At 40.6% G+C, this 6,000-nt stretch overlaps 1 long non-coding RNA gene across 1 annotated transcript; it reads right to left on the reverse strand.

Annotated features, from left to right (window-relative positions):
* Nucleotides 1-681: 681 nt before the first annotated feature.
* On the reverse strand, nucleotides 682-1,337 carry LOC133451818 (uncharacterized). Its single transcript, XR_009783215.1, has 4 exons — nucleotides 1,286-1,337; nucleotides 1,086-1,179; nucleotides 851-979; nucleotides 682-762 (listed from the first exon to the last, which is right to left on the reverse strand). It is a non-coding gene; the product is annotated as an uncharacterized LOC133451818 (long non-coding RNA).
* Between the last annotated feature and the right edge of the window lie 4,663 nt (nucleotides 1,338-6,000).

Consider the following 6,000-nt stretch of genomic DNA (forward strand, 5'->3'; position numbering starts at 1 on the left):
AACATCTCTTTAACGAATCAGCCAAAGCCTGCCACCTCATCCTAAAGCGTAGAGCAGCTTTTATATGTACTGGCCCTTAATTTCCCCTTTTCCTCCTTTTATTGTAGACCTAATTGATTAAGCCATTGAGTTTTTATTGTAATATGACTGTGATTTTTGTAACAGTCAAATGATTTTAATACTTTAATGTATGTTACTTTTTATCGATATGAATATGTATTGTGTCTCACAACTCTTAGTGAGTGGCCCTCAACTTTTTATTATTGCCAATTTTATTAATGTATAATGATATTGTACGCTGGGGGGTGACACATAAATAAAGCTTTATCTATCTATCTATCTACATAGGAATGTCAACAGCATTTCAGTGTCAACAAAGGTACATAAAGAGCATATAATTGTAGTTTGTAAGTTATTGAGGTAGATATTTTAAATATTTTGTAAACCTGTCTTAAAATGTAATACTGGTTGGGCTGGTTGGACAGCGGGTGGCGGAAAATTTCCCTTATTTTTATATCCAAAACTTGACAGGTATGTATGCCATGAGTATTCATATACAGAAATCCCTTGTTTTTGTGGGGGTTACGTTCCAAAAAGAACCCGTGATAAGTGATATCCGCATAGTAGCAACCTTTTTCTTTTTTTTTTTTTTTTTACAATTACCATTGTAGGCTTCAGATTGCGGAGATCAGCACGGCCTCGCACGTATTTCACTTCTCTTCTGATGCCGCTGCATCCTGACTCGCGCTGTAGCGTAGTTTTCTGTTGGAATATGCATCATAAGTGCTCAGCAATACCTTTTCACTTCAACCCTATTGACTAGACACATTTTCAGATTTGCAAAACCCACCATGCGTTCAAAGTTACTGTTGTCAATGAGATGCACTTCCTCCTCGTCAAACTGCTTCAATTTCAGGATATCATCCTCAGCGAAAAGCTTCTCCAGGGGCGTTAGCTTCATCTTCTTCCTCGTTTGAAGCTTAAAAGAAAAAAGTAATTCAAACTCAAAACAACATACAATCATTGATTTTTTTAAATAAAGTATGATTAAAAGGAACGTTTAATGTTTATTGAAGTGTACTCACTGAAACAGTCTCATCCTCCGATTCCTCGCTCTCCTCCCCTCTTGGCTCGTCAGTCTGCTTGCGTCCCTCCTTGCCGAAGACACCAGGCTGTCAGCTGCAGCAGGTAAGTGTAATCAGACAGTCGGAAACAAATAAGTAATACAGAACATGTGCAGGAAATCAGTATGTGTACAAATCTAAATTCATTCAATTGACATTACCTGTTCTGTTTCTGCAGGATCATGTGCAGCAAGGATTTTCTCATTGATCCGGTTCCACACTTGTCTTGTCTCACTTGTCTTATCTTCCTCAGCATCCTCTTCCTCTAGCGTATGCTTAGAGCGAGGGTCCATGGCAGTTGCTTCTCCAAGGAAGTTTTTCACCTGGTCTGTCTGAAAAATATGAACATGTAATTTAGATTTAAAGCAGCACAACGTAACTTTCAGCTTTTCTGAGTTTGGCGGCATCTTTTGGACAAAAGCGGTAGTGCCTTACCAGAAAGAACACTACGTTTCCCATGAGCACCAGCGCGTACTGCTGGAAAACTCCTGTCCCGTTGCTGCATTTGTTTTGATGAGATAAGACGGGACACTTTTCTGTTTCACCAAGTGAACAGACAGAACGCAAAAAAAAAGAGGTTAAACTGCTGGAAAGGAACTGGAATTTACCGGGATACCTTAAACAAGGAAGCCAGGGAGCGGTATATGGAGAAAATAATGACTATTAATTATTATTAATTATAATAATAATTAATCCCTACTGAAGAGCCATGTGTTTCAATAAATTTGTATAATAGTACAACATAGAGTACATGTTTTGTATTGTATTTTTGACTGCTATATTATGCTGAAGAGGCTCCGAGGCGTGAGCAATATTTTTGTTTTCCTCGTGAGATAATTTTTTTCCTCTGCAGCTACAAATAAGAGTTAATATTTTTTCCTCAACAAACTACTTTTATCTGAAGATTGGGGTTAATTGCACCACAGAGAGCTGGCGAGCAACTGCGTTTAGCTGGAGAAGTGGGGAATAAAACCCGTGTTTTGATCCGACCCGTCTGTGTGAGTGTTTGTGGTTTAAGGCTGTTTATGGTTCTGCGTTAAATCGACGCAGAGCCTACGGCGTAGGGTACGCGGCGACACGCACCGTACGTTGCGTCTCGCCACGTACCCTACGCCGTAGGTTTGCGTCGATTTAACGCAGAACCATAATTCAGGCTTTACTGTGTGGAAGCCGGTGTTTGGTCGTTACAGCCGCGATCCAAAGCGAGCCGACGACTCTTTCACTCTTTTACTTTGTTATGTCAGATACTTGGCCTGCGTGGTTCTGCCTCCGAGCAGGAAACCGTTGAAAAGTTAAACCATTAGGATCTTTTCCCCACGTCTGTTATGTGGAGCTGCTGCTGCAGCAACGGGTTACCAGCTTCTCCTGAGCTCTGCGCTCCACGCCCCGCCCATTTTCGTCTCGACTGCGAATCGGGAAGGAGGGGGAAGTGACGTATGCCGTAAAGCAGTCAAAGTCGTAACGATTTGTAGTTTTTTAGTGTGGCAGGGTTCCTACCATGCTCCTCAAAGTTACATAGTGCCAGTGAAGGTGATACAGACCCCTCAGACCATGACAGAGGTTTCATTAAACCTGTTGGAAGTTGATGTACCATCACAATGACTCTGGAAATATGATATTAAGGTGGAAAAGTTACGTAGTGTCGCTTTAATTAGAGTAATAAAAAATACATGATGAATTTGTCTCAGTGACATTGATTTTTACCTGATGTCGCTTTAATAGATCAGTCCAGATTGTCTTCTTTAGACAGGAGACAAACAGTGAATCTCCATTTCGGACTGTGAAATGGTTCTTTAGCTTTTGCAAGATTGGTAGGACTTGGCCGCAGGTGGAGCTCTTTTCAGTTGAGGCACAAAGGGTTGATGTGTACAGGATCTCCATGAGTTCAATAAATTCCTCTGCTTTTCTGTAGTCCTCATTTGTCAGTTTGGAGAGTCTGTTTTGGAAAAAAGGAAAACAAAATAATCATTAATTAATTAATTAATTAGTTAATTAGTTTGTTGATCAAATTATTCTCAATTTAATCATGAATCAAACAATATGTAATTAATATGTAACAAATAAAAATCAAACAATATGTAATTAATATGTAACAATTTTAAAAACTGTAATAACTTTAATTTACAATTATAATATGATGTTTAATAGGAGGAATAATGTAATGCAATGCAGTGTAAACTTAAACTTAAACTTTATTTATTTGTATAGCGCCATATCATACAATATAAAATGCAACACATGGTGCTTTACATGCAGAATAAAATAACAATAAAAAACACAATTTAAAACATTCCATACGACCCCACCCCCCACGCGTACACACACACTCACTCACACTCATATACATGTGCACACACTCACACGCCCACACCCACACACACACACACAATAAGTGGACTGGTGACATGGCTTAGCACTAACGATCCAGGTGAGGAAAACACTACCTATGGGTGGCCGTCCACACTGAGAAGCTCCACCGACCACGACCACCAGAAGCATCGCCACAGAGACCCCCCCAACCCGGACAGACCGGGGCAGACCCCACACAGAAGGTGGAGCCCTCCCCCAGCTACCCAGGCCTGAGGGATCCCCATGACGACACCCCCATGGGCGGAGCAGGCACACCTCCCAGTGTGGACGACCCCCCTGAGGAAACACTGGAGCTAAAAACTAAAAGATTAAAAGAAAGTAAGAAATGCCTAAAAGTGTAAAATTTTAGAGAAATCTATATAAAACTTAAGATGAATAATAAATAACATAAAGTAAAAAGTCACTAAAATGGATTAAAGTTTTAGAGATGATAAAAGAGCTAAAGAAGTAGACACAATACATAGCTAAAACAATAAGTAAATGAGATCAGATAAAAGCCAAACTAAAAAGGTGTGTCTTGAGCCTCCTTTTAAAAATATCAACATTCTCTGCGGCCCTGAGGTTCTCTGGCAGGCTGTTCCATAAAGCGGGGCCATAATGGCTGAATGCAGCCTCACCGTGGGTTTTGGTCGCGGTTCGGGGAATGGTTAAAAGGCCGGTGCCAGAGGACCTCAGGGTCCGTGAGGGTTGATACAGTAAAAGCAGATCAGATAAATAAGATGGCCCAAGACCGTTAAGACACTTAAAAACCAGTAAAAGAACCTTAAAATCAATCCTGAAACGGACGGGGAGCCAATGCAGCGATTTTAAAACAGGTGTAATGTGCTCCCGCCCTCTGGTCCTCGTCAGCACGCGAGCGGCTGAGTTCTGTAGTAATTGTAAGTTCTTAATACTCTTTTTAGGAAGACCAGAGAGCAGGGCATTACAATAATCTAAACGACTAGAGATAAAAGCATGCATCAGCACCTCCGTGCTGGCCTGAGAGAGAAACGGGCGGACTCTGGCTATGTTCTTAAGATGGAAAAAACCTATTTTCGTAATATTCTTTATGTGTGGAATAAAAGTGAGCTCAGAGTCAAAAATAACACCCAGGTTCTTTACACGTTGCGAAGGTTTAAAATCTTGTAGTTTTGGTAAAAGTTTCTCTCTCTGGCCTTCAGGACCAATAACTAAAACCTCTGTTTTGTCCTGGTTGAACTGTAGGAAATTATCTGCCATCCATGACTTAATATCTAAAATACAGTTAAAAAGGGCATCAAGTGGCCCTGTGTCATCAGGAGACACGGCGATGTACAGCTGTGTGTCGTCAGCGTAACTGTGGAAGCTGATGCCGTGTCTCCTGATGACGTCCCCCAAGGGAAGCATGTAAAGGTTAAAAAGAAGCGGACCTAAAATTGACCCTTGGGGGACCCCACACTTAATTTCATGCATTCTGGAGGAACATGTATCCAAACTTACAAAGAAAGATCGATCTGTGAGATAGGAGCGGAACCAGTTAAAAACAGCACCAGAGAGGCCCACCAGGTGCTTCAGTCTGTTTAATAAAATGTGATGGTCTACTGCAGGGGTATTCAATTAAAATTCAATGAGGTCCAGTTAGTAAAATTTCCTTCCAGCAAAGGTCCGAACCTCATAATGTCTAAATTGTGTCCTATAGCCTACCCCTATGTCCATCAAATAAAATCAACAATGTACATTTTCATATTGTTTCAACAATATTTATTCTCAATTTTCAAAGTGGGACTTTAACATACACATGGGACTTGTATGGCACTTGAATAGTAAACAAACAGCTGCCTTTACCATAAATAAAAGTATTCTCAGCCTAATGAACTTGAGGCCTACATTTCAAGTAAAAGAAAACAACACAGACTATTCAAAATAAAATAAATAAAAAAGTGCCTCTTTAGAAAAAGTGCCAACAGAGCCCCTCTTTATTTTTTTTTCTTTTACATTTTTTCTACTTCCTTCCTGAATGAGAGAAATGGGCATGTGACTGCCCTGCCAGTATTTTGAATCTTGGCTTGAATGGAGTTAGTGCCATTCTCATGCACATGTGTATGACATGTGTATTTGACTGATTTTTTCACACAACTAGTCTTTTTGTTTTCTTTCAAGTAACGTCTCAGCAACGGCGGTTAAGCACTCCTTCACAACTGTCCCATCACTAAATGTTTTCTTATGTTGCTCGGACTTCAGTGGATAAGTTTGCTCAAAAGATTTGTGTTTTGTCTCGTAGTGGCGCTTACATTACCGCTTTTGATTAATGCCACGTTTTCGGAACATAAGAGGCACACTGGTTTAGAACTGGCTACCGGAAGAATGAACATAAATTGGTCCATCCATTCATCTTTAAATCAACTCTTTTCTGCATCAACTTTCCTTATTTTGGAGCGAGCCATGCTGCGCTGTCTCATGTCTCTGTTCCTCTCTCCACAGTCCACAGCGTGCAGGCCACGCAGGGTAAACAAACCATTTGATTGGCTCAATTGCCGTGTTAACTGGA

This window comes from Cololabis saira, chromosome 10 (assembly GCF_033807715.1).
Source record: "Cololabis saira isolate AMF1-May2022 chromosome 10, fColSai1.1, whole genome shotgun sequence".
In the NCBI taxonomy this organism is placed as follows: domain Eukaryota; kingdom Metazoa; phylum Chordata; class Actinopteri; order Beloniformes; family Belonidae; genus Cololabis; species Cololabis saira.